Source organism: Numenius arquata, chromosome Z (assembly GCF_964106895.1).
Source record: "Numenius arquata chromosome Z, bNumArq3.hap1.1, whole genome shotgun sequence".
Taxonomy (NCBI): Eukaryota; Metazoa; Chordata; class Aves; order Charadriiformes; family Scolopacidae; genus Numenius; species Numenius arquata.
The window spans coordinates 13,079,546-13,093,493 of NC_133616.1; positions in this window are offsets into that span (position 1 = coordinate 13,079,546).

Consider the following 13,948-nt stretch of genomic DNA (forward strand, 5'->3'; position numbering starts at 1 on the left):
ATTCATTGACTGCAGCTGCGTGGGACAGCCATTATGTGCCTTCACTGCCTGGCCTATTGCTGAAATGGGGATGAGATATGGAGCATCTGAAGAAAGCAAGCCTAACCGTCCTTGTGAAATCATAAGAAACCCTCCTTTTTACCCCAAGTATGGAGAACATGGCTCAAGAAGCAAGGATTTTGAGAGGAGCTGTGGCTCTCCTGCCTAAATGGAAGATGAGCCCAGCAGGGAGATCCGTGATGTGAAGGCTTTTCATTCAGACCCTTGTAGATGCTGGAAGGGATGGGCGATTGGTGGTTGCTGAATGATGGTGAGAAAGCATTTGAAGGATGTTGAAGCTGTAATGGCAGGAATCTCAATTCCATTTCAGTGAAATCTTGAATTCCCAAGCCACGTGTTCAGGATCATTGAATAACAATTCATAGATTAGCTCTTGAGCCTTGTTTCAGTGTTTGATTGTTAATTAACTAAATAACCTCACAGAAGAGGCTCGTTTGCCTATGCTTTGTGACTACTGACAATCCTGATTTAAAAAAAAAAAGCAAATATTCCAGTTATTTCACTGGGAAAGGAGAGATGGAAGGGAATTTACTGGACAGTGAAGCAAGACTTCTGAAAACACAGTTCCAGATTTTGGAAGCTGCTGCCACCAAAATGGGGTTTCTTTTTAAGGCAGAGAGGATTTTCTTTGTAGGAAGGGAGTTTGAAAACCCTGGATTCTGTAAAATGGGGAATGACTCAGAGACAAACATTAATTTATCTTGGCACTTAATAATTTGATTCAGCAAATACTGGGACAGCACTGATATTTTCAGCTGCCGTTAGGGCTTTCATGGCTTTCCAAACTCTGTTCCAGGAGCTTCCTGTGGCAAATGTTTCCATCGTGAGTAATGAACATCCATGTTTCCATCGTGAGTAATGAACATCCACAGCACCCATGTACCAAAGGGAGGAGGAGTAAAACCAAAGAGATTTGGGCTTCAAAGCCCCCATCTATCATTTCATGCAAAAGCTGAAACAAGCATGTTTCTTGACAGCTATTGGAAAGAAGAAAGGCTCCCTTCCTCGCTTTCTAATAGAGTCCACCTGGTTCCTAACCATCACTGGTCTGGTGGTTTGATGCTACTCACGTTTTTTGGTCCAAGTTAATAACAGAGTTTAGACTTTGCTCTTCTATTTCCAATCTTTGGAACAGAATCCCATCTGCAGAAATCTTTGCTGCCCACCATTCTCTGTGCCTTCATCAAGGAATAGCTGGCACATAAAATCATTGCCGACAGGCAGAAATTTTGGACTCAGAAGTAAAAAGCAGTGGAGGAACCAATTCTGGTTGTCCATTCTTGATCTCCAAATGGTCAAATACACTTATCCAAACATCTGAACTGAATCTAAAATATATGGGCATCAAAATAGCAGTACTTTGAATTAACTTTGTACTGGAATAAAATGCTTGATGCTGAGAAGAACAGATCCTACTGATCTGGAGATGAGAAAAGGACTGGCCTAAAATGTTTGGGTTTGCTTTTAGCTGCAGGGCCATTGTGGGTTGCAGGAGTGCTGGCAGAGAGAAGAAAATCTGGCCCCCTCCCTACCTCTTCGCCATGTCTTTGCACACCCAGCATCACCCTTCTAGCCTTTGCTAGCTGAGTTCAAGCTCAGCCGTAATTACCTTTCCCCTGTGGGTCTCTGGCAGCAGGATATGCCTCTATCTGGTAATCAACAGTTTAAGATGAAGTGGATGGATCTGTTTATGTCAGACATCATCTGTTTATGTCAGATAATGAGATATCAGCTAAAATGCAATAACTGCTGGGTGAAAGTGGCTTCCCACCTTCTCTGCAAGCAAAAACTGCTCTGTGAGAAAGGGAGTTCTTATTACTATGTTATTTTATTTTGATATTGGGAAGGTTAGTGAGGTTATTATGTAAAACTGCAGGCCACCATTTCAAGAAGCAACAAATCAAAATTATTAAAATTAAAATAATAAAAAATGCCAGCCTTGGTCCAAGTGGGATTGTGTCTGTAATTAAACATTTTCAGTTCCTTCACTTAGAAATAATCCTGTTTGCAGTGACACGGAGAAAACCTTCACCTGCTATTTCACAAGCGATCTCTACTGAGCCCCACTCAGTGTGGCTGCAGGGAGAAAATGGCTTTGAAACCTTCTCCAACCTTCGTGCTGACCACTGCAAACCCACAGGAACAAGTGAGGTATTTTCATTGAAGGCTTCCTTTTTTCTGCAGGAGTTTCGTTCAGTAATATGGATTCAGGTAAAACCCACCACCCTCCTCCCCAAGGACACCTCCAGAGATGGGCTGCCAAGGGGAAGGCAGGTTCATGGGGCTTTCCAAGTGTTGTGCACCCGAAAACGGTTTACAATCACAGTTGCCGCAACATCTTCTCCATGGTTGAGCATTTTTTTTTCCTGCAACCCACGGCCACTGAGCTCTGTGGACGGTGATAGTGCAGTGAGTGCTTTGGGCAGTGTGTTTCCTGATACCCAAGCAGTTTGCAGTTACACCAGTTCCTGGAATGAGGTTGTGCTTTACAGGTGTTTTCCTCACTGGTTATAGGAAGCTGTTGCTAGCTGTCAAAGGAGGAAAATGGGGCAGATCATGCTCCATTACATGGCTTCTTCCCTCACCTGAAGTAGGTGAGTCTCCAGAAGGAGCTGGATGCTCCCTGACTTTGACTTTTCCATCAATCAGGAAATCCTCTTGCCTTGCTTGACGCTGGAATCTTCTTTCCAAATAATATAAGAGCTGGGGCTGAAGTTCTGTCTCTCTGCCACCCTCCACATACCCTTGGACCTCCACGGTTTGCCCAGGGAGCTACCCCATGGTGATGTGCTCCAGCAGCCTTGGACTGCCCCTGCTACTGCATCCCTACACTTTATACAGCCTAAAAAGCTTCTTTGTCACCCTCCATACACCTAAACTAAGGGGTCCCCTAAATGAAAGGACAAGCAGTGGGCAGAAATTCAGGCCTGAGCTCCCAGCTACCAACAGAGCTGCAGTCTGGGTGATCCTCCAAAACACAGCACAGCCTCGGCCAGCTCATCTACGCAAACCCTCGCTCCAAAATACGCTCTGGAGACACAGACCTCTTCAACTCCATCAATGCCATTTTCAAGGGTCCGTGACAAACTGCCTGGATCAGGCTGTCGACAGTCCCGGACGGGATAGCCAGGTGGCTTATCCAATTCTCTTTCAAACTTGCAGAAACAGATTTCACAGTGGTGATAGGGCTCTCATGGTGGAACAAATAATGCAGTGTGATAAGCTTTTTCCAGTCTGCATTGCATCAATTATCCGTCTCTAATTGAAGAGCCAGAGCACAGTGACTTCCAAGAAAGCAGGGTGGGGAGGGAACAGACATGGTGCCAAAAAAATAGCCATCGTCAACATTTTTGTTAGGCATGGATATCCTACTTTGGATTAAACAAGATCTAACCTGAATCTTTGGCTTCATCTTAATTCACCTTTTTTCCCTCAAGTTTCAAAATGGTCAAATTTATTACTTGAAATATGCTCTTCTCTGCAATTCCTTTGTTCTGGGCAGGACCAAAAGTGCAATGGCTAAAATACCACAGAAACAACCGCTCATTATTTTATCCACCCAACAAGCAATAAAGAACGTCTGGTGAGAAATTCTGTTCTGACTGCATCCCCAGCTCAAGCTCTGCACATGCAGGAGAGGTGGCTAGTTCAGATAAGGTGTGCCTCTTTTGGGTGTGAAGCTGAGACACAGTTTCAGGCCCACTGGTACCCAAGACTGTTCTTCTGCTCTACACAATGAAAGGCATGAAGATAAAATATTCTCAGTGTGCTCTCATATGCAGGAGAGGTCAAGAATAAACTGTAAAACATACATCTGGGGACTGTAAGCAGAAATCCAGAATTTTGGTGACCTGATGTCACATAAATAATTTTTAGGGGCCCAGATTTAACAGAGTTTCTCAGATTCCTAAGATGTATCAAAGACGTTTTGTCTTCAGGAAAGTGTGCCATCAAGTGAAAAATGGGGCTTATATGAATGGTCAAACTCTCCCAGTAGTTCTCCCTACCCTGCTTGGGCACTGGATGAAAATGAACTGTGGGTGATCCATAATCTCTTACCCCAGTAAGATCTGGTTACTGGGATAGTTCTTAACTGTTCATGTCAGGCTATTAATGTCTTTGATGTATGCATGTATTGAGATGCCATCGATCAAGAGTGGGACTGCTAGGAAAATGGCAGCGCTACTGTTTTGGATTACAACCGTCTGGTGAGCTCTACAGAGATCATTAGGAGAAAGGCCCAAGCACTTGCTTGTGAACGCACTGTGTCCAGGCCCCAGCCAAAATGGGAAAACCTCTGTCACCATGCTTGGGATGCAAAGGTCGTGAAACAGATATTATAAATCATGCTATGGTAAGAGCCGGGTTGTCCATCACCATCTGATTTTGGTAAATTACCTGCATTTCTTACCAACAATGCATACCCTGAATGGGCCAGGTTGCAAGGAGCTAAGAAGCCAGACCTAGAAAAAGGGAAAATGTTTGGGTTTATCAGAACAATCCAGTGTGCTGCAGGCCTAGCTTTTTGCTAAATTTCTTCCCCTTGTAAAAGGTTTCTGATAAATACCCTGTCCACAGGCATTTGATTACCCCAGAAGAGGCAGAAAATGGATAGACTGGACAGAATTGAGAGGGACATCTGGCACATTCACTTTCATTCATTGCCTGCCTGTTAGAGCTAAAAATATTTTTTAAAATATATGCTGTAATAATAACTGGGAAAGAGCCACATGGACTGGAGACCAGTAACCTCTCTTATAGAGCTGGCAGCTCTTGCTGGGTAAAAGCCCGGCCAGCTAGCACCATGTATAACAGAAAAGAATGAGCTTCCTGCAAGGAAAGCTGTGTTTGTCTTCCTAATTTGGTTTCTAAATGTTTGCTTTCACAGGGAGAAGGAAAAAAAGGATAGTTTGAAAAGGAAATTATATCACCATGGTGGTTTTTTTACGGCATTTGCAAAAGATTAGGGCTTTATACACTTGAAGAATCCATTACTCATTGATAGGAAAGAATGGTTGTTCCTATAATGATCCACACACTAACAGACTACCTAGAGTTGTTATCAACAGCAGCCAGGCTTCCAGTCTCAAGACTCTCAGCAATGACTCCCTCTGGTTGAAGGGATGGCTTTTGCAGGACTTCCAGGAGTTTGTCTAGTTTTTGGCTGCTACGTTTATTGTCAAATATTCATCCCCTTAAGACAGCCCTTGGGCTGATTAGAAGTGAGTGAAGTGGAAATAAAAGCAAACTAGACCTAAATGTTTTGGCAGGACACCTCAGTTCTCTGTCAGTGCCATAGGCATACCTTCTTCTCCTGCAGCTTGAAGGGTCCATGTTACTTGAAGTTTTCACTGTATCAAAGATACAGGAGCAGTCTGCCAGATCCTTGCTGCAATTAAGGACCTGAGCAACATATTTATGCCTACATATCAAGGGAGTGATGTTGTAATCTGCCAAATCTTATCACTACAGTCTCTTCAGGAGACAGGGGTGGTAGGAATATGTGCTGTGCAGAGCCGAGGGTGCCTCTGAGAGCTATGATATCATTTCAGGCTTAGCAGGTGATGTGAAGGGCGTTCTCCAACCCTGGAGAAGTACCTTCTCCTGCTAGCGTGAGCAGGCCAGGCACAGTGAGGCAGTGTCTGCAGCCCATAGTGTGCTGCCCTGGAGGGAGGATGCATCATGTGAGTCGATTTCCATCAGCCCAGCCACGCACGCTGACGAGATGAATAAAATGTTCTGTCACAGCGTAAATCAAATACAGACTGCAGTTCAGCAGACAGTGTAAAAAACAAAAGGGAAAGCAATGCTACCTAAGGTTTTTGCCCTTTAAGCCTGCAAACGCTGAAGGACTTCCCCAAATTCTTTCTGCTAGTAGAACTGGAGTAGTGTTTTGCCACTTTCTTGGTGAGGCTGGTGCTCTGGGATTAGAAACAGGTTAGAATAGCCTTTTTGGCAGTGGTCCAGTCACAGACAGTGGTTTTTCCATCAGAGGTGGCCGCAGGGTTATAGAATCATACAATTGCCTGGGTTGTAGGATCATGGATAATTCCTTTGCAGAGCAGTTCTGGCTCTCCCTGAGCTTTCATAGGTGGGGAAAGCTATGAACTACATTGAGCTGGACAATTTCTTACACTCTGCTTCCATCCCTCTTTCCCTGTGTGGCTCATTGCTTTTAACAAGGTTTAGTTGTTTCCCAAGTCTTCAGTGACATGATCCACATAGTGCCAGTTACTCCATTAATTGGTCGGTACACTATCCCTGAGGTCAGCAGGATCCCTTGCTTTGCTTTTCCCATGTACGGGTCCTGCAGGAGTTTTGTCAACAAATAGGGTAGCCAAAAAGCTTATTTTTCTGTAACATGAAACTAAAAGTCTCACGAGTGGCTGAGGGCCTCGTATAAGCAATTCATCCTCTACCATACCGTGTAAGCCACACACACCCAGCGCACCCAGAGGCAGGGCAGTGAGAGGCCATCAGGGCTGCCCCATTGCTTGTTCCGGGTGACACTGACCCTACCAAAGGTGCAGGCTTAGGTACACATCCTGAAGTTTTATTTTGGGAGAATGACTCCACATAATAAGTAATAATTATTAGACTTGTTTAAGAAGTGGACGGACACTGAGCTGATGTCTTTGCTATTATCTCACGCAGGAACGTTCGGTTTCAAAACCACCTTCCCCGTCAGCTTGTGATTGCTGTGTTATGGCCACCCACAGCGCTGCTACATCTATTTCCTTTGTTAGAAACACATTATGGAAAGATATGTTGCTTTTCATTTTTAATATGCTTTGCGGAAAGAAAACATTTCTTTCTGTAAGCCTTACTGGGGAAAACCCATCAGACTTAAGGCTTGTTTCCTAAATCAGTTACCCCTTAGGTGTACACATTATTTTGATTCCTTGTTGACTCATTGCTGTTTCTATTTAGGAGAGAAAATGGCTTTAATATTATTGTCTTTAGAGAAGTCAATTATCTTGGCACCTTTGACAATGCACAGGTAACAAGTGCAGAAGTCTGGATGGGTTCATAGGAGGTGTAACTTTTTGATATAGAGCTCAGGTTCATTTAGCCAACACAGGCTTTGGAGAGAAATAGAGACCTTATGTCTCTCACTCATCTTTAGAAAAGCCTCGGAAACCGGACACAGAAGCTGCTAAAGCAGACATCAAATTTACTGATCTGATTTTAATGTTGCTCATTAGTTCATAAAAAAAACAGATGGGACATTGAATTATAGCCAAGAGGTCTTCTGCAGTGGGACAGACTTGGCTCAACAAGTTTCCCCCTGCACCTGTAATTTCTATTAACTTCATCAGTAGTGTCAAATTCGGTTTCTGGTGGGAAAGAAACCTGAGTAATATTCTGAAAGGCTTAGCCACAGGATTGTTAGCAAATCTCTGAGCAGAGGCACTCCCGACACACAAGGCAGCAAGCCCAGCTGACGCCTTCACCTTTAGGCTGAGTTATAAGGATGGTATGTAGGAAAAGCAATGCTGTCATTGCGATCAACACTTTTATTTTGCTTCATCCTGTGGCCAGGCGTAAGGCATGGGTGAAGCAGGCAGCTGCCAGGCACAGCCTGAAAGACGGCAGCAGCATCACAGAGGTGTGCAAGAGATAGAAACTCTGCACCCCATGGCAGCCTTTAGCAATACATCTGCTCTTGAAGCAGCAGACCCAGCAGAGCCTGCATCCCCACGGGGAAGCTGGTGGACCACAACCGCCCCACTGGCAGCAGGGAACCGGGGTGGGGCTGGCCAAGGTCGGTCCCTTCCTTCCCCACTGGCTGAGGAGGGCCTGGGGGAGTGGGGCTGGGGCAAATCTTCATTTTACCTGCTCTTCCCAGGGCAGCAGCTTTCAGCTCCTCTTGGAGACTTGGTTTTACCTGTCTGCTGATAAAATTGATGCAGGAGACAAGCCACATATGCTACTTTTAAGTAATTTTTTTTTTTCAGAGAAAAACTGTGCTTCTCAGGGTGCCTCTGAAAAATGAAATTAAACCCTTTCAAGTAACTTCTGAAAGTCTTCAGAGTAATATCATTACCGTGTGCTCCAGCTGGTGGGATTTTCTGCTGTTGATCCTTACCCCATTTCCCCCTGCCTCCTGAAACGTACCACGTTGCACTAATAGATTACCTGTGTTCTAGGCAATAGGCAAGCACGTGTTTTCCTGAAAACCTGGAAAAATCAATCCCTACCGCCAGAAGTATGCCAGGAGGTTATGCAGGTAAAGCAAAGATGAACAGCAGCAACAGAAGCTAACGATGTCCACCCAACCCGGCAGGAGAGAAGAGCTTGTGCAACTCAGAAATACCGATTTACCCTCCCGCAGCAGTGTACATGGCTGAGCTGGGAGGGTCTGAAGTGACCTGATAAAGTTTTAAGTCTGGCTGACCACAAACACTTTTCTAGGCTTACAGCTTCTGTCAAACAGGGTTTGCACAGCTCTCCCAGCCCCCTCCAGCACAGCAACCATAGGGGAAAGGGACCTCATCTGTCTCCTTCCTAGCTGCAAGCCTGAACCAAGTCCTCAGTGCATGCAGTAGCAGCCAGCATCTACCCATCGCACGCCTGAATGTCATTAATAACATGCTTTTCTGCTTGGCTTGGTCTGGGGTCTTGCTGTAGTTCATTTCTGCAACCAAACTGTTCACACCCTGGAGTGGGACAGGGTGTCCTGCTATGATGGGCACCACGAAGGAGAAAGATTTACTTTTGGGGAGGGGAAAACCCAAAAGGATCAGAATTTCTAGTGGTCTGACCTTAGCTTACTATCAAAGCAAGTAGGATGCTACGCTTGGAGCGAGCAGAGCAGCAGGAGCTGCCATGGGGTCGGTGTTCCCCAGTATTGCCAAGTGTGGACCCCCTGCAGTGGAGTGACACACAGGGGACAGCAGAAGGAGGGGACAGAAGAAGGAGGAAAGGGAGGGTGAAAAAGGGGAAAAGAAGATTTCAGCTGAGGCCAGACTCAGCTATATAAAATACTCATATTTGGTGTAAGCTCCATCAACAGAGAGAGGCGGCAGCCTGGCTTGTCTCCATGCCCGGAGCGCATAGCGTGTGTGCAACTTGCTGATGACGGAGGTGGATCCTGCCCGGTGCCACACATCCCTTTTAATTGAGGAAAAACTGGAACTGAACCTGGCGTCAGACACGGCAATGGGGTCTGCAGGAGGATGTCGCCAGGGAGCGGCCAGTGACTGGTGCCAGCTGGAGCCTGCTCCTGGCCAGCCCCACAGGCAGCTGCCGGGCAGCTGCTCTCCCCTCCCTGGCTCCACGGCGTGGGTTTGGATGAGTTATCCCCAGTATCTTCCTGAGACTCCTTCCTTTCTAACTTGAAAGAAGCTGGCTGGAGCAAAAGCTACAACCCTGTACACCCGTTCATGGCAGTGGGATTAATACTGGGGGAGGGAGCAAATGTATTGAAGTTAGGGACAAACCCAATTTTGATAGCATGGGAATGGAATGTTACTTCTGTGTGAACCACCTGATACTCTAGAGTGCCTTCTAAACATCAGACTGCATGTGTTCAAAGGAAAGGGATCAGGAGAGTAACACATTTACCTGCTGAATAACCCTCATTCCAACCCTGAAGGGCACAAAACTAGCATTCAGCTTCAGAAACTTTACATGAAGCCTGTAGTTCATATCTTGTCCATCAGATCTCATTACTCAGTAGCCTGTAAATGTAGCAATAGCAGTTCTTGCAATTCATCCATCTGCACATCCATCCACCCACTTCCTCTCTGAAGTTAATACCTTACTTCAGAGATACATGTTGAAAGCTGCAGATAAAGTGTATTGCTCATGGTTCATGCTGTGGCTCTCATGGATTTGAGTTTTATCTTTTCTTCATATATTAAAGTTAAGAACAGAGCCTACATCCAGGAAAGATGTAGGTTTTGTATGACTGTCTCCATTGCTTTGTGATAGAGGTCACAGCCATTCCTGTGGAAACTGAGCAACCTTTGAACATTTACAGACCATCACTGGTTTGCATATTTGGCTGAGCTGCGATGTGAAATAGGGCTGGAAAAATCACTGCAAGACTTACTTGTCTTTTTCTACTGTCACAAGCCAAGTGCTCATGGTGTAATGCAAGTTGACAGACCTGAACACCGAGTTTGTGTCAAAATTTTATCAACTAATTTATAGCTTTGTGATGAAAAACATGGAAAGCTCAAGCAGACTGAATTACTTTGTCTCCCTCATGTACATGCAGACAGCAGAGCCCTCTCCTGTGACCAGAGCAATGAAAATGGCTTTTGAGATAAGAGAGAGCCCCGTGAGTGCACAGGACCTTGGTGGAATGATACCTGCAGCATAGTGAAGTGGGTGATGGTTGTAGCAGAGCTTCCTGCATTGGGTGCTTGGCTTTCACCACCTTCAGCTATTGCAGCTAAAGAAGGCTCTTCCTGGAAAAGGAAAACTATTTCTGCTCTGAGACCTCCACCTCTTCCCCAGGAAATAACAACACACGCTGGCATATCTCCAACCACTTCACCCACTTGGGTGGGTAGGGAGGAATTAATTTCAATTGCTGATCAATACAATTAGCACCAAGAAGTGTTTGAACATTAGGATCACTTACAGCAAAATTAGTTTTTCTCAGGTTTTTTAAAGATCCATTTTTGTGAAAATAATGACTGAAGTCTCTGAAGTGCCCCTGCCACCCAGGGTTAGCACCAAACTTCCAATTCTGGTCCCAGTTTATGAAAGACCTAAAACTTGTATTTCCATCTACCTTAATGCAGCAAAACATTAGTGTTGCTTTCCTGCTCTGGGGCTACATCAGTAGCCCTCACTTTGTGCGCAGCAGATAGGATGCTGGAGGGGCTGAAGAAGATGCCGCTGTCCCCACATGCCATGGAGAATTTGGGAAGTCAACACTAAGGTGCATCTCAGAGCTGCTTGTGAAGTTCCTTCAGAAACTGCCTTCAGTCCAAAAGAGGAGGATATGTCCAAGCAACTGTGTTGGTCAGATATGTGTCTGAGAGGGATAAAGCAAGTTTAGAAAACACAGAGAGATAACAAGTCTAGACGACCAAAACCAGAAATGAATAGCTTGAAATTCTCCTTTACATGGGAGATTTCCTGCACATCAGGATCAATGGGGCTTTGCTTGCCAGCCCTGCTGTGTTTTGACTGCGCAGAAAAAATGGGGTATAGAAAATTCATTCTCTGGGAAACGCAAAGTAGGAACTTGCTGAGCACTCTTTATCTAAATTACCCAGACATGGTATTCCCACTTATGCCACTCCATTTCAAAGCGATATCTATAATTACTTTAGATACACACTCAAGCAACTAACTTATTTTGCTCTTGTGAAACTTGTGATGCTTTTTAGCCTCCCATAGATGTTGCATGGTAGCTACGTAGTGAGTAGTACCCTCAACCCTAGCACTCATGAGGGAATATTGCACCATGAATATGTTGCTCTCTACTGCAGCACCCATACTGACACTTGTATGACAAACCATCTTTTAAACTTTTGAGAAATATTGGTAAAGCAGGAAAGCCTAGAAATGTTTTGTTCTTTGTTTGTGTTTGGTTTTTTTTTTTATTTAATGTAAAGTTGGTGTGTATCTTGAGTGCTTGAATTAGAAGGTATTAACAGAGTTGATCACCCAAAAAAAGTTACTTTGAACAGATAAAGTTAGAGTAATGCCACTGAATAGGCTTATTTCTCTAGGTCTCGCTTGAACAGAAACAGCACCATCTGTTGCTCTCCATGCTGTCAATCACAGCAGCTTTTTCTCGCCCGGATGATGATTAGGAGAAATGAACCATATGCAAGAAAAGTTAAATTAGGAGGAAAATGTTTATTTTCAAGGTGGGCTTAGACTGGAAACTAGACTTAACCTGCTCCTTTGGATGTGCAAGGCTGAATCACAGCTGCTTTTTCATTTTACAAAAACAATGCCCAATCGATGAGGCTTTTTAAAAAACCTGGTAAAAGCAGTGCTGATTTTGCATTTCTCCAGCAGCTTTTTAGTGTAAGAATGACCCTCATAAAATTATAACCACTAGGGATGGAAAATTCTTTCTAGGTTTAGTCTGATCCCTAAATGTCAGCTCAAGCATATTTCTCAGGATGCATCTTATCCAAGTAGCACCACCCGGTATTATTTGATTGGTTGTGATGCTGCATTTCTCCAGACCACTTTCCCCACACTTGCTCCCAGAAGGGTTAGATGACACCGTGCTGAAAGCCCTGCTACCAGCTGGAAGCTGTCTCACAGTAGGGCTCTCACGTTGCTGTGGCTGAACCCTGATAGCAATGGTGGAAAATTTCTCTCCGTTTTCCTCGGTGCAGTGTGAGCCAATATATGAAAGAGCGTCTGGGCTCAGCAGCAGACACGGGCAAACCATGACAGAAATCTGAACAGGGAGCTCTTGGGCTGTTATGCGTGGGCCGTTCATCATTTCGCAGTTCCTCCTCCTCCTTGGAGATCCTTGACCCCAGCTTAGGAGGCAAACGCTGCTGGCTGTCTAGATGTTGCAGCTCTGTCTTAGGTGTGAGAGCTTCCTCTGGGCAGTGCAGACAGGGCGGATGGCTGAAACCAAGGTGTGCTGAGCAAGCTCTGCATACTCGTACCCAAACTTGGGAGACAGGACCTTTTATTTCAACCGGTCTGCTGTAAAGAGGGTCTTACGCTCTAGGTTATTCAGAAAAACATTTGGCAGTTATAACCAGGTTATTATTGTTATTTGCATGGCAAGGAATGTTTTTACTTTGCAAGCAGTGGAGTAGTGTTGCTGATGTTCTTGCTGTCCCTGTGCCTGCAGGGCAGAGCAGCAACGCTCAGGAGGTCACTCAGGGTAAAAGTGCTACATCGGTCTTGTGCTCAGTGCCCAGCCCTAGTGGCTGGTGGCACAAATGACCATGAGGCCTCCAGGTCCCTGTGACAGATCGGAGGAGAGCTGCTGCAGCCCTCGCCCATTGCCTTGCGTGGGTCCAGCGCCAATAATTCCCTTTGTCTGAATTTTGAAAACGAGGTGAGGAAAACAGATTGCTCTGTTCTGAGCAATCGGAGGAGGGTGCTGAACGAGTCAGAGGAGAATGGCAGCTGCTGTTCTCCTCTACCTCAAAGTTGTGTTCGGAAAATTGGACATCGGCATTGTGGTCGAGATACCTTAAGGGTGCCTGATGGAAAATGTGACTTCTTCCCCTCCCCTTTCTCCACACTCAAGTGTTTTGTTTCTCTACATAAAATATCAAACTAAACCTGACATTTGTTTCACATCAAGCCCCGGTTTTCACTTCAAGTTTTAAAGTGTGAAGAAAAAGAAAAAAGAATTGGCTTGCTTTTTGCTCTTTTGGAATGGTTTCTCTTGTCATCCCACTGAAAAACTGAGAAGATATTAAAAAGAGAGGAAAAGTGGAGATTTAAAAAAGCAGAAACAGAGTAAACTAAAGAGCTAACTAAAGAGAAACTAAATATTTCTTTCTTTGTTCTTCAGCTATTTTCAGAACTACACTGGATTACTTAATTTGCAATTTTCATGCTGAGATTTTTGTCAAAAATCAAAGATATTTTACAAAAAGTTTCAACATCAATTACACTACAGACTTTGATGGGAAAATATTTGTCAAAACTGTTTGAGGATTTCTTCCTGTGCAGACAGAACATGTGAGGACTGTCCAAAATCAGCAATTTCAGATTTAAATGTCCGTACCACTTGACGAACACAGGCTAACACAAGAAGTTGGAGGTGGGTACATTTTCTAGCCATTTGCATTAAACTCAATGGTGAAAGTTGGGGAATTTGTCAACCCCTCCAACTGTGCCCTTATCAAACCTCTTGGAGCATGAATTATGTTCTGCAGCAAAGCCAGATGCAGATGGGGTTTCCCCTCATCCACACTGGCCACTGCAGCAC